Below are 19,953 nucleotides of genomic sequence, written 5' to 3'. Positions count from 1 at the left end.
ACTATGACACAGCACTGCCCCCCATTAACAGACATTTATTTTCCAGTTTGCACAGCCTGCCTATAGCAAATCCATAAACCATTGGACCCCTTTGCAGCTTGCAGGTTCCCCAGGGCGAATGGGTGGGATAACTGTCTCAGAGCTAGCAATCCATTTTCTCCACCAATACCCCAGCAGCACTAGAGTTTGCTCTGTCAAGATTGTTCCCCACCAGACCAGCACTGTGGCACAGCAAGTTAAGCTGCTGCCTGCAATGCTGGCATCCCAGATGAGCTCCAGTTCGAGTCCCAGCTGCTCCACTTCTGGTCCAGCTCCCTGCTAGTGCACCTAGGAAGGCAGCAGAAGATGGCCCAAGTGTTTGGGTTCCTGCCATCCATGTGGGAGACCTGAATGGAATTCCTTGCTCCTGGCTTCAGCCTGACCCAGCCTCAGCCACTGCAGCCATTAGGGGGAGTGAACCAGTGGATAGATTAAAGATCTTTCTCTCACTCTGTAATTAGTAAACAAATTAAGTAAACAAATAAATAAATTAGGAGCCGGTGCTGTGGTGCAGTGGGTTAAAGCCCTGGGCTGAGGCACCGGCATCCCATGTGGGCACCGGTTCAAGACCCAGCTGCTCCACTTCTGATCCAGCTCTCTGCTATGGCCTAGGAAAGCAGTGGAAGATGGCCCAAATCCTTGGGCCTCTGCACCCACCTGGGAGACCCAGAGCTGCTCCTGGCTCCTGGCTTTGGATCAGCGCAGCTCTGGCCGTTGCAGCCATCTGGGGAGTGAACTATCAAATGGAAGACTTCTCTCTGTCTCTACCTCTCTCTGTGGCTCTTTCAAATAAATAAAATAAATCTTTAAAAAAAAAAAGAAGAAGAAGAAGAAAGATTGCTTCCCAGAGGCAAGTGTTCGGTATAGCAGTTAGGACACCACTTGGGACTCCTGCACCCCATGGCCAAGTGCCCAGGTTTGGATCCTGGCTCTGCTTCTGATTCCAGGTTCCTGGGAGGCAGCAGACGATGGCTCAAATGATTGGGTTCCTACCACCCAAATGGGAGTCCCAGGTTGAGTTCCTGGATCCTGGCTTCAGCCTGGTCCAGCTCTGGCTGTTGTGGGCATTCGGAGAATAAACCTATTGATGGAAGACTCTTCTCCTATATCTGTCTGTTTCTATCTCCCTGCCTTTCAAATAAATTTAAAAAGTTAAAATTAAGAAAAGATTGTTCCCCAACATAATCATCTGGACAACTGGCCCCATACGTATTTGTGGGAGCTGGCCTACAGCAAAGTTCACTGGAGCAAAGACTATCCCTGGGCCCTGTAAGGGGAGAAGGAGGGAAGGAGAACTCATTGTGAAATGAGTGAAGCTTAAATTCCAGGGCCTCTCACTTGCAGAGGCCCCTGGGAGAAGTGGGAGTTGCTGGAAATTGGGGTCTGCTCTAGATAAGCTTACAAGCAAGAAGCATTTCAGAAAATTTACCTTAAGACCTCGGGAGAGATTGATCCAAACCTGTAAGCCTGCAATTATTTGCCTTGATCTTTTTCTCACTCTAAATGAATATTCAGATTTCTACTTAATATTGTGGTCACAACTTCATGCTCTTTTTCTTGGAGAGGACCCCTAGAACTGTCAAAGTTCGGGCTCCTTGCAAAACCTGGGTCCACTCTCCATATAGACATTTACCCCTTCCCAGAAAGTTGACATCTTGCGATCTGGCTTAGCCCCAGGGAGCAACAGAGGAAAGGAACCCCTGCCGGTCCCTCTTTAACCACCATATCCAGGCAGGCACATGCCAGTCCTGGAACACAATAGCACACATGTATTCCAACTACCGCTCGGGGGACACTCGGAATTCATGGGACTGATTAAGCGATCAAGTAATTTCTCAAAGCTGGTTTCTTCTTGACCATGGCTTTCAAATCATCCTCTGCACAGTCATTGGCTTTCCCTCCCAAGACATTTTAAAGCAGTATATTTGCTCTCCTATGCCTGGCGCATTTGAATGCATGCAACAAATAATTATTAAATGAATAATTTAGAAGGAAGACTTAGGCTTTCTGGTTCCCAGCCTCTGACAAGAGTGCTAACTAGTCATCACTTTATGAAAATATGAACAGTTGGAGGAAAGACAGCTCTTTTCTGTTTATTCACTAAACTAATGATATGGAAATTAATGTTTTAGAGAGTCTTATTTAAAATGCTAATTTATGCACTGTGCCCACCAGAGGTCAGGTTCCATAGTCTGGAGAGGGATTCGGGAGGCCACATTTTTTTAAAGATCTAATTACAGTCCACTTCTTGGAAAAATGCATCCCTTCCCAGCAAGACAAATATCACAAAAAGAGACAGGGTTTGGCTGGGTGTAGAATTTACTCATCTCGCCAGCGCCGCAGCTCAATAGGCTAATCCTCCGCCTAGCGGCGCCAGCACACCGGTTCTAGTCCCGGTCAGGGCACAGGATTCTGTCCCAGTTGCCCCTCTTCCAGGCCAGCTCTCTGCTATGGCCTGGGAGTGCAGTGGAGGATGGCCCAAGTGCTTGGGCCCTGCACCCGCAAGGGAGACCAGGAGAAGCACTTGGCTCCTGGCTTCGGATCAGCGCAGTGCGCCGGCCACAGCAGCCATTGGAGGGTGAACCAACGGCAAAGGAAGACCTTTCTCTCTGTCTCCGTCTCTCTCACTGTCCACTCTGCCTGTAAAAAAAAAATAAAAATTTACTCATCTCTTGAAACTACTCTCAAGATGTTGCTATTCTTTGCCCAAGATCTGTGTGGTGGTTAATTCCAGCGAAGGCATGATCCCTTGACCATAAACTCTTTCTTTCAGGCAAATACAGCTACTTTATTAGAAATAATACCAGTTTGGGAAATCAGACACATCTTGAAGCTCAATTGTTATACCTCTGGAAGCCTCAGTTTGTCTGTAAAATAGGGACAGTGATGTCACTCATGATTATTATGAAGTTGAATACATTGACTTACATACCAGTATAATGCATTCTACTTGTTCAGTAAAAGTCCATTTTTACCTCCTTCTTTCATCTGATACCAAAGGAGAAGACATTTCCTCCAAAAAGTCTGAGATACTTAAAATTAGACATTCACCTCGTAGAACTCAGTGTCCAATCCCTGTTAAAATCTAATGGGCAGGCCGGCGCCGTGGCTCAACAGGCTAATCCTCCGCCTCGCGGGGCTGGCACACCGGGTTCTAGTCCCGGTCGGGGCACCGATCCTGTCCCGGTTGTCCCTCTTCCAGGCCAGCTCTCTGCTGTGGCCAGGGAGTGCAGTGGAGGATGGCCCAAGTGTTTGGGCTCTGCACCCCATGGGAGACCAGGAGAAGCCCCTGGCTCCTGCCATCGGAACAGCGCGGTGCGCCGGCCGCAGCGCGCTACCGCGGCGGCCATTGGAGGGTGAACCAACGGCAAAAGGAAGACCTTTCTCTCTGTCTCTCTCTCACTGTCCACTCTGCCTGTCAAAAAAAAAAAAATCTAATGGGCAGGGTTGGTGTTGTGGAGCACCCAGATAAGCCATGGCCTGCAGTGCTGGCATCCCCTATGGACACCTGTTCTTGTCCTGGCTGTTCCACTTCTGATCCAGCTCCCTGCCGATGCGCCTGGGAAGGCAGCGAGGACGGCCCAAGTGCTTGGGCCCCTGCAGCTATGTGGGAGACCTGGAAGAAACGCTTGGCTTCTGGCTTCAGCCTGGCCCAGCCCTGGTCATTGTAGCAGTTTGGGGCATGAACCAGTGGATGGATGATCTCTGTCTCTCTCTGTAACTCTGCTTTCAAATAATCTGGACCTTCATTGAATGTGGTTGGTGAGTAGTTCTGAGAGAGGAAAGGCAGGAGGAAGGTTCAGGAGTGTCATGATGGAGAGGAGAGGGGAGAGACTCAAGGTGAGGGCCAGGGTGCAGAGGGAAAGCTGAAGGCACTCGGGGACAGAGCTCTCAGAGGAAGGAAGTCTCCCTTCCTCGGGGCCAGCTTGCTGTGGAAAATGGCTTTCAGCTCATGCTCCTACTTGCCTTGGGAAAAGACTGTCACCAAGTGTCAAACACAGGCATCTCACCTCATCTGCCGGTGGGAAGGATGTCCTGTGTGTAAAGGTGCTAAACATGTTAGCAGTTTTCCTAAGGGAAGATCTTTCTTTGGGAAGTATCTTTTGTTAAAAAAAATTTATTTATTTGAAAGGCAGAGCAACAAACAGAGAGAGAGAGAGAGAGAGGTCTTGTTCATGCCCCCAAATGCCTACAACAGCCAGGGCTTGCTGAGGCCAAGGCCAGGAGCCAGGAATTCACTCTAGGTCTCTCACGTGGGTAGCAGGGCCTGCAGTACTTGAGCTCTCATCTGCTGCCTCCCAGGGTGCACAGTGGCAGGAAGCTGGGCTGGAAGCAGAGGTGGAACTCAACTCCAGGTGCTCTGATGTGGGATGCGGGCATCCCAAGTGGTAGCCTGACTACTGGGCCACAATGCCTGGCCCTGGGAAAATAACTCCATGCTCCTCTTGGAGTGGAAGGAAAACCCTAAGGGCATGGCTGTGGCTAGATAAACCTTCTCAAGTAAATGGAAGATCTGGTTTTGATCCAGAAAAGATGGGGAAAGGAGAATGGGATGGTGCAAAGTGTGGAGAAGGGTCAGCATTGTGGCATAGTGGATGAAGCTGCCATCTGCAGTGCTTGCATCCTGTACGGGCGTGGGCTTGTGTTCTGGCTGCTCCACTTCCGATGCAGCACCCTGCTAATGGCCTGGGAGAACAGCAGAAGATGCTCCAAGTGTTTGGGTCCCTACTACCCTCGTGGGAGACCAAGATGAAGCTCCTAGCTCCTGGCTTCAGTCTGGACCAGTCCTAGCTGTTGCAGCCCTCTGGGGAGTGAATCAGCAGATGGAAGAGCTCTCTCTCTCTCTCTCTCTTTCCCTCTTTCTGTAACTCTGACTTTCAAACAAATAAATAAACAAAAAAATTTTTAAAAAAAGAAAAGTGGAAAGGGCATGAATTTGGGAACCATGTAGAGTGAAAATGATTGGTGTAGATTTCTTTTTTGTTGTTTTGGTTTTTTTCTTTTCTTCTTTAACATAAATTTCTTACCAGTGAGAAATCCAGATGAATTAGAAAAGGAACGTCTGGGTAATGTAACAAAGAGAATGATTAGTAGGCGCCACAGAAGTTGGAGTTCTGCTTTTTCTATTTCTTTCTTCCTTAGAATGCTTGCAACCCACCATGGCCAGACGGCTCTGGTTTCCTAAAACCCAGCTTCCTTTTCTTTAACCGTTTGAAGTTTTAGCTGAAGAGACCACATTTCTCAGCCTCCTTTATGGTGAGGTGTCATCGTGTAGCTATGTTTTGGCCACAGGAATAGAAGCATAATAAACACAATGTGCAACTTCCAGTTGTGACTTTCGAAAGAAAGCCTACAGAAGCCAGGGTTGTGGCTCAGCGGTTTGAGCCGCTGCTTGCGACCCCTACATCCCATATCACAGTGCCCGTTGGAGTCCCAGCTGCTCTGCTTCCAACCTAGCTCCCTGCAAAGGAAGATGGCCCAAATACTTGGACCCCTGCCACCTACTTGGGAGATCTGGATGGAGTTCCTGGCTCCTGGCTTCAACCTGGCCCAGTGTTTGGCTGTTTGTGGGCATTTGGAGACTGAATCAGCAGATAGAAAATCTCTCTCTTTTCTCCCTCTCTCTCTCTGTTGCTCTTTCAAATGAATGAATGAATGAATGAATGAATCTTTAAGAAGAAGGAGGAAGAAGAGGAGGAAAGAGAGGACAGTCAGCACTCTGTGCCTTCAGTTCTTCATCTGTGGATTTAACTGACCACAGACTGAAAATTTTTGAAAATTTGAAAAAAATTCCTGGCCAGTGCCGTGGCTCAATAGGCTAATCCTCCGCCTTGTGGCGCCGGCACACCAGGTTCTAGTCCCAGGTTGGGGCGCCGGATTCTGTCCCGGTTGCCCCTCTTCCAGGCCAGCTCTCTGCTGTGGCCAGGGAGTGCAGTGGAGGATGGCCCAAGTGCTTGGGCCCTGCACCCCATGGGAGACCAGGAGAAGCACCTGGCTCCTGCCTTTGGATTAGCGCGGTGTGCCTGCCGCAGCACGCCGGCTGCGGCGGCCATTGGAGGGTGAACCAACGGCAAAGGAAGACCTTTTTCTCTGTCTCTCTCTCTCACTGTCCACTCTGCCTGTCAAAAAATTAAAAAAAAAAAAATTTCCTCTCTACTGATGTGTACAGGCTTTTGTTTATGTCATTATTCCTAACCAATACTGTAAAACAACTATTTACATTGCATTGGGTGTTATCAGTTATCTAGAGATTATTTAAAATACATGGGAGGGGTGAGAATTTGGTGCAGTGGTTTCAATACTACTTCCGACACCTGCATCTCTTGTCAGAGTATCTGTTTCAAGTCCCAGATCCTCTGCCTGCGATCATTATCAGCTGCCTCCTAATGTACACCCTGGGAGACAGCAGGTTATGACTCAAGTACTTGGGAGTTTGCCACTCACATGGGAGACCCAGATGGAGTTCCAGGCTCCTGGTTTCAGCCTGTCCCAAATCCAGCTTTTGCAAGTATTAAGGGAGTAAACTAGTGGATGGAAGATCTCTCCATCTCTCTCTCTCTCAAATAAAATGAAAAGAAATAAATAAAAATTTAAAAATAATAGCCTGCCAACAGTGATACGTACCCTTGATATGATGTGATGAGAGTGGCCCTTGTATGATCTTCCTCCCAAAGAGTATAACTCTAGTCTACTCATGAGAAAAACATCAAATGTGTCTCAACTGAAGTACATCCTACAAAATAGCTGCCCTGAGTTCCTTGAAATGATCAAAGTCATTGAAAAAAAATGCAAGTCTCAGAAATCATTGCAACCAAGAGCAGGCTAAGGAGACAGGACAGTGAAATGTGATCTGGTGTCTTAGATGAGATCTCAGAACAGAAAAGAGGTATTAGGTAAACACTAAGAAAATCTGAATTAAGTATGGGCTTCATTGACAAGAAATCAATATTGATTAATTATGACAGCAGATAATAACAGGGGAAACTGTGTATGGAGTATAAGGAAATTCTTTGATGTTTACAAGCTTTCTATAATCTAATTATATTCTAAAATAAAAGTATATTGAGCAAGTAACAAAAAAGGATACCATGTTTCAGAAAATTTTAAATACAAATTGAAATGAAAAATCAACCACTCTTAACAGAATAATTCAGTATTTTGTTATGTCTCTGTGTGTGTTTTAAATTAAAAAAACAAAACACCGGGCCTGCGCCGTGGCTCAACAGGCTAATCCTCCACCTTGCGGCGCCGGCACACCGGGTTCTAGTCCCGGTCGGGGCACCGATCCTGTCCCGGTTGCCCCTCTTCCAGGCCAGCTCTCTGCTGTGGCCAGGGAGTGCAGTGGAGGATGGCCCAAGTGTTTGGGCTCTGCACCCCATGGGAGACCAGGAGAAGCACCTGGCTCCTGCCATCGGAACAGCGCGGTGCGCCGGCCGCAGCGCGCTACCGCGGCGGCCATTGGAGGGTGAACCAACGGCAAAAGGAAGACCTTTCTCTCTGTCTCTCTCTCACTGTCCACTCTGCCTGTCAAAAAAAAAAAAAAAAAAAAAAAAAAACAACAAAACAAAACACCAACTACACAGACAACTTATGTGTTGATTATTTTATTTCACATTTATCATTAAGCATTTCTATATTCATTCATTTTCTAGCCTAGCAAGAGGGCCCAACAGCAATAACGCTACAATACCAATAAATACATTTGGTTTCTGAAAGCAACCAGAGCCCCTTAAAGAAATGACAGATTTCAGGGTTGGGACAGAATGAGCCTGCAAGTGTCTTGTTGTGCCAGAAAGAAAGTAATCCTCAAAGAATGATCCACATGTCAAAAGGAGGGAGCCAGCTGGAAGGGCTCTCGCTGGCCAAATAGGGATAATCTGAGAATCCGTAACAATAGTAAGAGTAATGAAAAACAGTCCACCAAAGCAAAGTGGTGTTACCAGTTTACTTCTCCCCACACCCTTGCAAATATTGGATACTAGCATTAGTTTACTTCTTGCCAATCTAAAAGAAGTATCTCACTATTGTCATAGTTTTAGGAATCACTACTTATTAAACAGGAAGTGATCATGTGTGTTCCTTCAGAGACTCTTTGAGTTCTATTCTTTATTTTTTTAAATTTCTTATTAGAATTGTGGATTTTCATTTTGTTTTTTAAAGATGTATTTATTTATTTGAAATGTACAATTACAGAGAGAGGGAGAGAAAGAGAAAGAGAAAGAGAGCTTTCATCTGATGGTTCACTCCTCAAATGGCTGAGGCTGGGCCAGGCTGAAGCCAGGAGCCTGGAACTCCAGCTGGGTCTCCCACATGGGTTCAGAGGTCCAAATACTTAAACCATCTTCCACGGCTTTCCCAGGTGCATTAGTAGGAATCTGGATCGATTGTTACAGCTGGGACTCGAACCAGAGCCTATATGGGATACTAGTGCCCAAGCAGCAGCTTTACCCGCTAGGCCACAGCATTGGCCCCTGATTTCCATTCTTTGCTAATGTTTCAACTAGATTATTTGTATTTTTTATTAATGCTGTATGTATAGGGGCCGGCGCTGTGAGCAGTGGGTTAACACCCTGGCCTGAAGCACCAGCATCCCATATGGGCGCCAGTTCAAGACCCGGCTGCTCCACTTTCGATCCAGCTCTGTGTGTGGCCTGGGAAAGCAGTTGAGGATGGCCCAAATCCTTGGGCCCCTGCACCCATGTGGGAGACCTAGAAGAAGCTCCTGGCTCCTGGCTTCAGATAGGCTCAGCTCCGGCCGTTGCGGCCATTTGGGGAGTGAACCAGTGGATGGTTCACTCTCTCTTCCTCTCCTCTCTCTGTGTAACTCTGACTTTCAAATAAATAAATAAATCTTTAAAAAATAAAAAAAAATACTGTATGATAAAATCTTAGGTGTTATGAACATAACTTTATTTGGACCCCTTCTACCTTATTCCTTGTTTACCTTATAAATTTCTTTAGGTGCAATTGTTTTTTTGTTTTGTTTTGTTTTAAAATTTTTTGACAGGCAGAGTGGACAGTGAGAGAGACAGAGAGAAAGGTCTTCCTTTGCTGTTGGTTCACCCTCCAATAGCCGCCGCGGCTGGCGTGCTGCAGCCGGAGCACCACACTGATCCGATGGCAGGAGCCAGGTGCTTCTGGTCTCCCATGGGGTGCAGGGTCCAAGCACTTGGGCCATCCTCCACTGCCTTCCCGGGCCATAGCAGGGAGCTGGCCTGGAAGAGGGGCAACCGGGATAGAATCCGGTGCCCTAACCGGGACTAGAACCCGGTGTGCCGGTGCCGCAAGGCGGAGGATTAGCCTAGTGAGCCGCTGCGCCGGCTCTTTAGGTGCAATTGTAATGTAATAGTCGAAAGCATGAACCCTGGAGCCTCAAGTTCAAATCCTGCCTCTACTACTAACAGCTGTTGGATCTTGAGCAAAGTGCTTACTCTTGTGGTGCCACAGTTACTTTATCTGTGAAAGGGATATGATGATGACAGTGCCTGCATCATAAGGTTATCTGGATGCTCATGCGAGTTAAAACATATGAAGTGCTCAGAACAAAAATTGGCATGTATAAAGTGATAAGTAATTGCTAGCTATTTTTATTCTTCACATAGAAAGTTTAATTATTCTTGTCATATCTAATTATCTTTTTCACCATGGCATTTTTTTTTTTTTTTTGACAGGCAGAGTGGACAGTGAGAGAGAGAGAGAGAGACAGAGAGAAAGGTCTTCCTTTTTGCCGTTGGTTCACCCTCCAATGGCCGCTGCGGCCGGCGCACCACGCTGATCTGAAGCCAGGAGCCAGGTGCTTCTCCTGGTCTCCCATGGGGTGCAGGGCCCAAGCACTTGGGCCATCCTCCATTGCCTTCCTGGGCCATAGTAGAGGGCCGGCCTGGAAGAGGGGCAACCGGGACAGAATCTGGTGCCCGACCGGGAGACCAGAACCGGGTGTGCCGGTGCCGCAAGGTGGAGGATTAGCCTAGTGAGCCACGGCGCCGGCCACCAAGGCATCTTGATTTTCTCTCATTTAAGAAGGTTTTGGGGCTGGAGCTGTGGCACAACGGGTTAAAGCCCCGGCCTGCAGTGCCAGCATCCCATATGGCCACTGGTTCACGTTCTGACTGCTCCACTTCCAATCCAGCTCTCTGCTAATGGCCTGGGAAATCAGCAAAAGATGACCCAAGAGCTTGGGCCCCTACACCCATGTGGGAGACCTGGAAGAAGCTCCTGGCTCCGGGCTTCAGATTGGCCCAGTTCTGGTGGTTGCAGCCGTTTGGGGAAGTGAACGAGTAGATGGAAGACTTCTCTCTCTCTCTCTCTCTTTCTCTGTCTGTAACTTTGTCTTTTAAATATTTTTTTAAAAAGTTTTAAACATCCAAAAATACAAAATGTTTTGCAATATCCCTTTCTAACATTTTCATGGTGTTTTTTTCCTACGCTAATATATGTAACAATGTGTCAGGCATATACTGGTGGCTTAGATACAAGGATGAGCCAGAGCCATAGCAAGACACAGGGACTGTTCCTTGCCCTCTTGGAACTTATGTTGTAATAGGGAAGCAGACAAAAAAGCAGCAGCGAGGGGCTGGCATTGTGGTGGAGGTGGCCATCCCATATCAGAGCATTGGTTCGAGTTCCAGGTACCCGGCTTCTGAAACAGCTCCTTGCTAATACACCTGGGAAAGCGGCAGAAGATGGCCCAAGTACTTGGACCCCTTCCACCGTATGTGGGAGCCATGGCTGGAGTTTCTGGCTCCTGGCTTTGGCCTGGCCTAAACCCAGCAGTTGGAGACATTTGAGGAATGAACCAGCAGATGAAGGGTATCTCTCTTGTCTCTCCCTCTCTCTTGCTCCTGTGTGTTGCCTTTCGAATAAATAATTAAGTGTTTTTTAAAAGATTTATTTATTTATTTGAAAGGCAGAGTTACAGAGAGGCAGAGGCAGAGGCAGAGAGAGAGAGCGAGAGAAAGCGAGAGAGAGATCTTCCATCTGCTGGTTCACTCCCTAGATGGTCACAACGGCTGGAGCTGCGCTGATCTGAAGCCAGGAGCCAGGAACTTCTGGTTCTCCACATGGGTGCAAGGGTCTAAGGGCGTGGGCCATCTTCTACTGCTTTTTCAGTCCATAGCAGAGAGTTGAATTGGAAGAGGAACAGCCAGGACTCAAACTGGCGCCCATATGGGATGCTGGCACTGCAGATGGTGGCTTTACCTGCTATGCCACAGCGTTGGCCCCAATAAATATTTTTAAAAGTAGCTAATTAATAAAATGATAAAGTAGGTATGTGCCATTAGAGAAACAAAACACATTATTAACTTCCCAACATATCTACAACCGTTAGTGCCTCCCAGAAGGGTCTTTCTTCATTCTGGTGTGGTTGGCACTCAGCATAAGGAAAGTGAATACAAAAAGAAAAAGGGAGAAGGTCAGAGATTTGTCCCAGCAGCTTTGGGTGCAGTTGCATCCCTCTTCCAACACTTTTTTCCTGTCCTGTGTGTTACCTCCACTGTTCTATTTTTCCGCGGGATTCCCTGTGACTTTCTGATCATGTCCCTCTCCGCTTAGCATTCCTCTTAAGAGCCTGAAGGCTTTGGTGTACAAAGCATTCAGGAGAGATGAGGCCTGGGGGACATTCTGACCTCTCAAAGGACACCTGCAGAGTTGTGGTTGGGACAGGAGCTGGTGTCAAGGCATTGAAACGTATCTTTAGTTGTCTGTGGTCATGGATTAGTCCTGGGTCTGCTTTTTTAAAATCTTTTAAAATTCTGTTTCAGAGGCAGAGAGACAGACAGGAAGACAGAAAGAGAGACTGTCAAATAAACAGCGACCTCCCATCTGCTGGTTTACTCCCCAAATGCCCACAACAGCCAAGACTGGGCCAGGCTGAAGCCAGGAATTCAACTCCAGGTCTCTCATGAAGATGGCAGGGACGCAAGTACTAGAACCTTCGATGCTGCTTCCCAGAGTGTGCATCAGCAGGGAGCGGGAAGCCTAGCCAGGACCTGAATCCACACTCTGAAATGGGACATGGGCACCCCAGGCAGCGTCTGAACTGGCAGGATGAGTGCCTGCCCTTTGGTCTACTTTGTCAACGTTATTCATCCTCTGCTAACTCTGCAGACAAGCTCATTTCCATGAGTTTAAGTCTCTTCAGGTTCAGAAATTGAGCCACTATAGTTTTATTAAAGCAGAAGTTCTGACCAGGTGGGTTTGTTTCTCTTCTTTCAAGGATGGGCTGTGTTTTATCCTTGGGAGAACAAGCGTTCAGGTGGCCGTGTGTAAGGCAGAAGCAGTGTGTAAGTAGACTGTGAACGGTAACTTGTCAGAATGTGGCTGTATGGCTTAGCTGTTAACAACCTGGGACACAGGGGTGGGCATTTAGCCTAGTGGTTAAGATGTCTGCATCGGGGCTGGCATTGTGGAATAGCAGGCAAAGTCACCACTTGCAATGCTGGCATCTCTTGTGGGCACTGGTTTGTGTCCTAGCAGCTCCTCTTCCATCCAGCTCCCTATAATGGCCTAGGAGAAGCAGCGGAGGATAGCCCAGAGCTTGGGCCCCTGTCACCCATGTGGGAGACCTGGAAGAAGTTCCTGACTCTCAAATAAATAGATCAATATTTTAAAAAAAAAAAAGATATTTGCACCCCATAGTAGAGTATCTGGGTTCACTTTCTAGTTCTAGCCAGTGTAGACCCTAGGAGGCAGTATTGATGGTTTTAGAAATTAAATTCCTGCTGCCCACATGGAGACCTGAATAGCATTCCTGGCTCCTGGCTTCTGCCCTGATTCTGGCCCATTGTGGGCATTTGGGGAGTGAGCCAGCAGACGGAGGGTCTCTCTGCCTCTCAAATAAATAAAATTTTGTTTTTTAAATTTATTTTCATTTTATTTGAAAGTCAGGAGAGAGAGAGAGAGAGAGAGAGAGAGAGAGATCTTCCGTCCACTGGTTCACTCCCCAGATGCTCACAGCATTCAGAGCTGGGCCAAACCAAAGTCAGCAACCTGAGACTCAGTCCAGGTCTCCCACATGGCTGGCAGGGACCCAGGTACTAGAATCATCATCTGCTGCCTCCAGGGTGCACATTGGCAGGAAGTTGGATCAGAAGCCATGGAAATGGGACTCAAACCAGGCACTCAATATGAGATGGGGATGTACCAAGTAGCAACTTCACTGCTGTGCCAAATGCCCATGCCTAAATAGACCTGGGATATAAGTTTCAGTTGCCATCTCTATCTTGGAGTTCAGATCTACTTGTAAAATAATAGCGTATATTTTATAGTATGTTTCATGTGCTCAGCTCTGTTCCATGTGCTTTAAACACATGTTTAATCTTCCTGATGCTAAAAGTAAGCACCACTATTGTCAGCCTGTCTCGAGCGCCTACTGTCATGCAGCTCGACAGTAGCAAGTGCGACGTACTACATGTCAGTCACGGGGAAGAAAGGAACACCAGGACACAAGACTGTCTTTCCAATGAGAGATTTTATTGCTTATACACCAGGGTTTTTTTTTTTTTTTTTTTTTTTTTTTTTTTTTTTTTTATCACACTACTCAACAGCATGCTCATTGAGGTCAAAACACTTATCAGTATCAATATACTTATCAATCTATACTATTTAATACACTTACCAATAAACTTAACACCACCACTTAACTACTTAGCTTAACTATTTAGCTTAACGTAACTACTTAGCTTAACATAACTACTTATCTTCTACTTAATTTACTTACTATAATACTTAACTATCAGAGAAACACTATTTCCTTAATGACTAGAGGACTACTGGAATCAATACCATTAATATCAATATCAATAATACTACTTGAACTTATTCATTAATCCACAGATCACAGTATACAGTGTTAAAGTAATTTTGAGGGCTATCCAATTATAACAGTATATGTACATCAAGGTCTCCAGCATTATTTGCAGATACCTTGCATGGGGTCAAAACATAGGGTCAATGCATAGTTATAGTATATTACACAGGACTAACATTATTTTTTTTTTTTTACAGGCAGAGTAGATAGTGAGAGAGAGACAGAGAGAAAGGTCTTCCTTTTTGCCGTTGGTTCACCCTCCAATGGCCGCTGCGGCCGGCGCACCACGCTGATCCGAAGCCAGGAGCCAGGTGCTTCTGGTCTCTCATGCGGGTACAGGGCCCAAGGACTTGGGCCATCCTCCACTGCCTTCCCGGGCCATAGCAGAGAGCTGGCCTGGAAGAGGGGCAACCAGGATAGAATCAGGCGCCCCAACCGGGACTAGAACCCTGTGTGCCGGCGCCGCAAGGCGGAGGATTAGCCTGTTAAGCCACGGCACCGGCTTGTTTTTGTTTTTGACAGGCAGAGTTAGACAGTGAGAGAGAGACAGAGAGAAAGGTCTTCCTTCTGTTGGTTCACCCCCCAAATGGCCGCTACGGCTGGCGCGCTGCGCCAATCAGAAGCCAGGAGCAAGGTGCTTCTTCCTGGTCTCCCATGCGGGTGCAGGGAGGACCAGGTGCAAGGACTTGGGCCATCCTCCACTGCCTTCCTGGGCCACAGCAGAGAGCTGGACTGGAAGAGGAGCAACCGGGACAGAATCTGGTGCCCCAACCTGGACTAGAACCCGGGGTGCTGGCGCTGCAGGTGGAGGATTAGCCTAGTGAGCCGCGGCACCGGCCGACTAACATTATTTGTAAAAGCTGCGTTTTCAAGGCTCGTATCACGGTCATGAAAAAGAATGTCAGTGTTCAAGGTCCAGAGCTCCATGTTTCGGCAGAGATGGATCTCGGATCAGTCACTTACAGGCAGGAAGTCGTGGGAAGGCTGTCACTCTGGGCAGTAGGCTCAAAGTTACCAGGCGGGTGGCCAGGTGAGAAGTTGGAGAGGCCCCCTGCTGAGATGCCTGGTCCGGCTTTGTGGTCGGATCTGGCAATAAGCTGATAAGGGGTCCGGGCAAAGTGGTGAGGCGGCATCTTGGCTGGTCAGGCACTGCGGCAGGGTAACAATACAGCAGCTCCGCTGGCCTCTTGATCCTGTCCGTCGCCTTGTGCCACGTAGCAAAAGCTAGCGGGTTGGCTCTTCAACTCCAAGTGTGAGGAGATCCAGAGGTTTGCACACACTGGGCCCATGCACCCACCCACCCACCCACACACACACACACTCACACACAGAAAGTGTGGTTACAGCTCAGGGACAGCTCTGCAGTTTGGCTTATGCCGCTACCTGCTCCATGCAGAGCAGCGGGCTGCCTCTTCAGCTCCGGATGTGTGGAGATCCAGAGGTTCACACACACTGGGCCATGATCCCTGAGAGGATGGAGAGTGGTGCAAGGGCTACCCTTTTTATCCTCATTTTCCAGCAGTCCTCCAGCTTGCCATCCTCCGACTTGTTGTCCAATCAATGCTGTTTCCTCCTTGCTTGCAGTTGAACTGTCCAGTCATTACTGTTCCCACCTTACTTATGTTTGAGCAGTCCAGTCAGCGCGGGTAGGAGGGTATTGTCCGTAGCACACTGTTATCTGACTGACCAGAGATGTCTGCTTGGTGGGATTAGGAGCGTCTCCCTAACAGCTGTTAGGTATTGCCACAGCTCCTGACTTATAACTCCACTTTACTTTTATTTTGTGGCTAGTGGTAACTGTTTAACTCAATGTTTTACAGTTCATTTCCTCTCCAGGTAAGCGGTGATCCGTGACTCGTCTTGAGACTCCTGTGGGATTCTCCACACAGCCTCATGAACATATTGAGACTGAGACCCAGAGAACAAAGCCCACGAAAGCTGATTAGCAAGGCACAGACCTGGGGGCTCAGACCCAGACGATGTGACACTGTACAGTCTACACACCTCTGATAACTGTGCTGGGCTGCTTCTAAAGAGAGAGTTTGCTTCTGTTTTCTGAAATGTTTGCTTTTGTTGTAGGGTTTTCTCCTCTCCTTTTGTGAAAAAAACCACTGATTTCAGCCTTGGAGAGGATGAGGAATGCTGCAAAGGCTAAATTTTCTTTTTTAAAAAAATAAGCTTTATTTATTTATTTGAAAGGCAGAGTATCAGAGAGGTAGAGGCAGAAGAGAGAGAGGTCTTCCATCTACTGGTTCAGTCCCCAGATAGCTGATCTGCAGCCAGGAGCCGGGAGCTTTTTCTGGATCTCCCGCGTGGGTGCAGGGGCCCAAGGACTTGGGCCATCTTTTACTGCTTTCCCAGGCCATAGCAGAGAGCTGGATCAGAAGTGGAGCAGCCGGGTCTCAAACCAGCGCCTATATGGGATGCCGGCCCTACAGGGGGTGGCTTTACCCCCTACACCACAGTGCTGGCCCCAGGGGAAATTTTCTAACGACGTTGGAGAAAACACTCCAAGGAAAGGGGTTGGAGGAATGTTTTAGAATTATGGGTCTTGAGCTCTCTCAGAATCCAGGGTTACGACCGGCGCCGTGGCTTAGCAGGCTAATCCTCCGCCTTGCGACGCCGGCACACCGGGTTCTAGTCCCGGTTGGGGCGCCGGATTCTATCCCGGTTGCCCCTCTTCCAGGCCAGCTCTCTGCTGTGGCCCGGGAAGGCAGTGGAGGATGGCCCAAGTGCTTGGGCCCTGCACCCTATGGGAGACCAGGAGAAGCACCTGGCTCCTGGCTTCGGATCAGTGAGATGCGCCGGCCGCAGCAGCCTTTGGAGGGTGAACCAACGGCAAAAAGGAAGACCTTTCTCTCTGTCTCTCTCTCTCACTATCCACTCTGCCTGTCAAAAAAAAAAAAAAAAAAAAAAGAATCCACGGTTACAGACTTGAGAGTCTGGAAAGGTTTTTGAACCTAGGGGAGGCAGAACAGGTAGGAGAGGCCACTGAGCCACCGTGGGAAGGCAATGGATAGGGAAGGGACAGTGGACTGGGTAAAGAACCACCTCTCCCCTCCTCCCTTTCCTCCTCCTCCCCCACCCCGCCCCATTTCCTCCCTGTTGCTGAGACCCTTGGTGTCAAATCAGACCCTTCCAGACTCCTGGCAAAGCAAATGGCTAAGCAAATAACCTGCACAGGGCAGCGGTGAAACAGATAAGAGGAAAGTTCCCTGGGGCTTCAAAGAGCCCCCTATTCTTCCTCCAGCTGCCTTCTACCCTCCCCCATAGCGGCAAATTCCACCCTTGACCAGATAAACCTGAGCTCTAAACCTGCTCTTTGTGCAGTCTCCAGAACAGACTGTCTCCAACCTCTGTCTCAAATAAAGCAACCTGTCTGTTGAGATTGGTCTCTGTCTCCTTTCTGGGGGCACGAAAGGCCAGGACCCCGAGCTATTGCAAACCTAACACTGGGGTGGCCGAGGGCCAAAACAACTCAAGGGGGTTGGTGTTGGTGGCAGAGGATGGATTTGACCCAGATTTGTGAACGCATTGGTGCAAGTTTCCTGGTCAGCCCTTGGCTGCTTGCATTTTTCCTACACATGGGGGAGGCCAGCTGGGAAAACAGAAAGTGCAGGCTACTAGGGTCACCGGACCGCTTCAGAAGCCTCAGCTTCTCAGGCCCAGGAGGGCTCTGAGGAGGCAGCAGGTGTGGGGTGGCGCGGGGGCTGGATTCAGCCTGGGGATGGATGGGCAACCTCGGATTCTGCCTTCCATGACCTCTCTTAGGAAAGTTCTCCACTTAGCCCCTGGTTTTCCTTCTCGTCTCGTCATTGTCTGCTTTGATTTGTGTTCATTTCAAATCCAGTCCCTGCTGTCAGCCATCCACCAGGCCTGCTGAATCCTGAGTCCTGTTTCCTGTATTGGTCTGGGTGGGGGTGACTTACAAAGAAGCCCCCAGGGAGGCAGGAGATGCATTTAGCAGGGTCTATTAGTGTCTGGGAAGATAGGCTACTGCCAGATGCTCCCATCTGGACTCCGCCTCCTGTGAATAGCGTGCTTTGAATTAACCCAAGGAGACTATATTGTCATCCATTACGGCAAACTACCAGAGAGGGCTTAATTAAGCTCAGTGATACCACGTGAGACTTTCCCTTTGGCTAACACAGCCATTGCTCAGCCAAAGACATCGTAGTACTTTACACTGGCTTCATTTATGCTGATTCCGTGAAGTTTCATAGATGAAGAAAGCTAAGTTCAGCTTGTGTCTTCATTCCTTTTTTTAAAGATTCTATTTATTTATTTGAGAGGCAGAGTTATAGAGAGAGAGAAAGAGGGAAAGACAGAGAAAGGTCTTTCATCCATTGGCTCTTTCCTCAAATGGCCACCACAGCCAGGGCTGGGTCAGAGCAAAGCCAGGAGCTTCTTCCAGGTCTCCCATGTGGGTGCAGGGGCCCAAACACTTGGGCCATCTTCCACCGCTTTCCCAGACTATAAGCAGAGAGTTGGATCAGAAGTGGTGCAGCTGGGTCTAGAACTGGTGCCCATGTGAGATGCTGACGCCACAGGAGGAGGCTCAGCTTACTATGCCACTGCACTGGCCTGGCGTGTTTTCGTTTCTTTAGCTCATTAGTGTAAGCTCCTTCTAGAAGGGGGAAGGGAGCTCCTCCACTGAGCATCCAAAATCAGCCAGGTCCAGGGGCTCTGCCTTTTCCTGCACTCTCTTATTTCACTGACAATAATGCTGTAAAACTTCTCATCACCCCTGTTCTCAGGTGAGAAAACTGATACTCTGAGTGAAGTGACTTTCTAGGGTAACACAGCTGGAATGGTGAGGATGGGATTCAAACCCAGGCTACACAGGTTCTAAATTGCATTCTTTTTTTTGACAGGCAGAGTTAGACAGTGAGAGAGAGACAAAGAGAAAGGTCTTACTTTTCCGTTAGTTCATCCCCAAAATGGCTGCTGAGGCCGGTGCGCTGCGCTGATCCGAAGCCAGGAGCCAGGTGCTTCCTCCTGCGGGTGCAGGGCCCAAGGACCTGGGCCATCTTCCGCTGCCCTCTCAGGCCACAGCAGAGAACTGGACTGGAAGAGGAGCAACCAGGACAGAATCCGGCGCCCCAACCGGGACTAGAACCCCTGGGTGCTGGCACCATAGGTGGAAGATTAGCTAAGTGAGCCAGGCCGCATTCTATTTTTAAAACATTTTTATTTATTTATTTGAGAAGCGGAAAGAAAATCAGAACTCCTATCTGTTGTTTCACTCTCCAAAGGCCCACAGTGGCCTGGGCCAGGCTGGGCTGGGCTGGGAGCCAGGAACTCACCCAGGTCTCCCAGGTGAGTGGCAGGAATCCCAGTACTTGAGGCAGCACTGCTGCTTTCTAGGGCTATTATCAGGATGCTGGAGGCAGGAGCGGGAGCCGGGGATGAAATCCAGGTACTCTGATATGGGACATGGGTGTCTTAACCAACGTGTTAACCACTAAACACCTGTTCCCTATAATGTATTCCTTTTCAATGCACTTTGCTTTATGTAATGGTCGTGAGACCATTCAGCACCTATGATATGAACACACAGGTGAATTCACAGATGAAGGACATGGACACGTGCGAACAGGGGATTTAAGTGCCCAAAGGACAAATGACAGCCCTGTCTGAGGAAGTCTAAGAAAGGCAGCCAATCCCCCACTTCCTTCCCAGCCATATGCGACAGCATGGAGACAGAGGACAATTGCTAACATTTTGTGATGGCCATGACACTAAATATGCATTATGTCATTGAAGCCCCACAAGCTTGAATTGAGTTGAGATTTGAAAGACGGTGGGGGCTGGTGCTGTGGTGTAGTAGATTAAGGCTTTGCCTGCCACACTGGTATCCCATATGGATGTCGGTTCGGGTCCTGGCCGCTCCACTTCTGATGACCTGGGAAAGCAGTGGGAGGTGGTTCAAGTGCTTGGGCCCCTCCCCCCATGTGGGAGACATGGAAGAAGCTCCTGGCTCCTGGCTTCAGATCAGCCCAGCTCCAGCTGATTGTGGCCATTTGGGGAGGGAGTGAGCCAGTAGCTGGAAGACATCTCTCTGTCTCTCCTTCTCTCTCTAACTCTGCCTCTCAAATAAATAA

At 48.4% G+C, this 19,953-nt stretch overlaps 1 pseudogene; it reads right to left on the bottom strand.

The window, feature by feature from the left end:
* LOC133759048 (ubiquitin-conjugating enzyme E2 L3-like) overlaps positions 1–14,982 on the bottom strand; it is a 29,537-nt pseudogene extending 14,555 nt beyond the window's left edge.
* Positions 14,983–19,953: the final 4,971 nt, after the last annotated feature.

Source organism: Lepus europaeus, chromosome 5 (genome assembly GCF_033115175.1).
Source record: "Lepus europaeus isolate LE1 chromosome 5, mLepTim1.pri, whole genome shotgun sequence".
NCBI lineage: Eukaryota > Metazoa > Chordata > Mammalia > Lagomorpha > Leporidae > Lepus > Lepus europaeus.
This window is presented reverse-complemented; position numbering and strand designations above follow the sequence as displayed.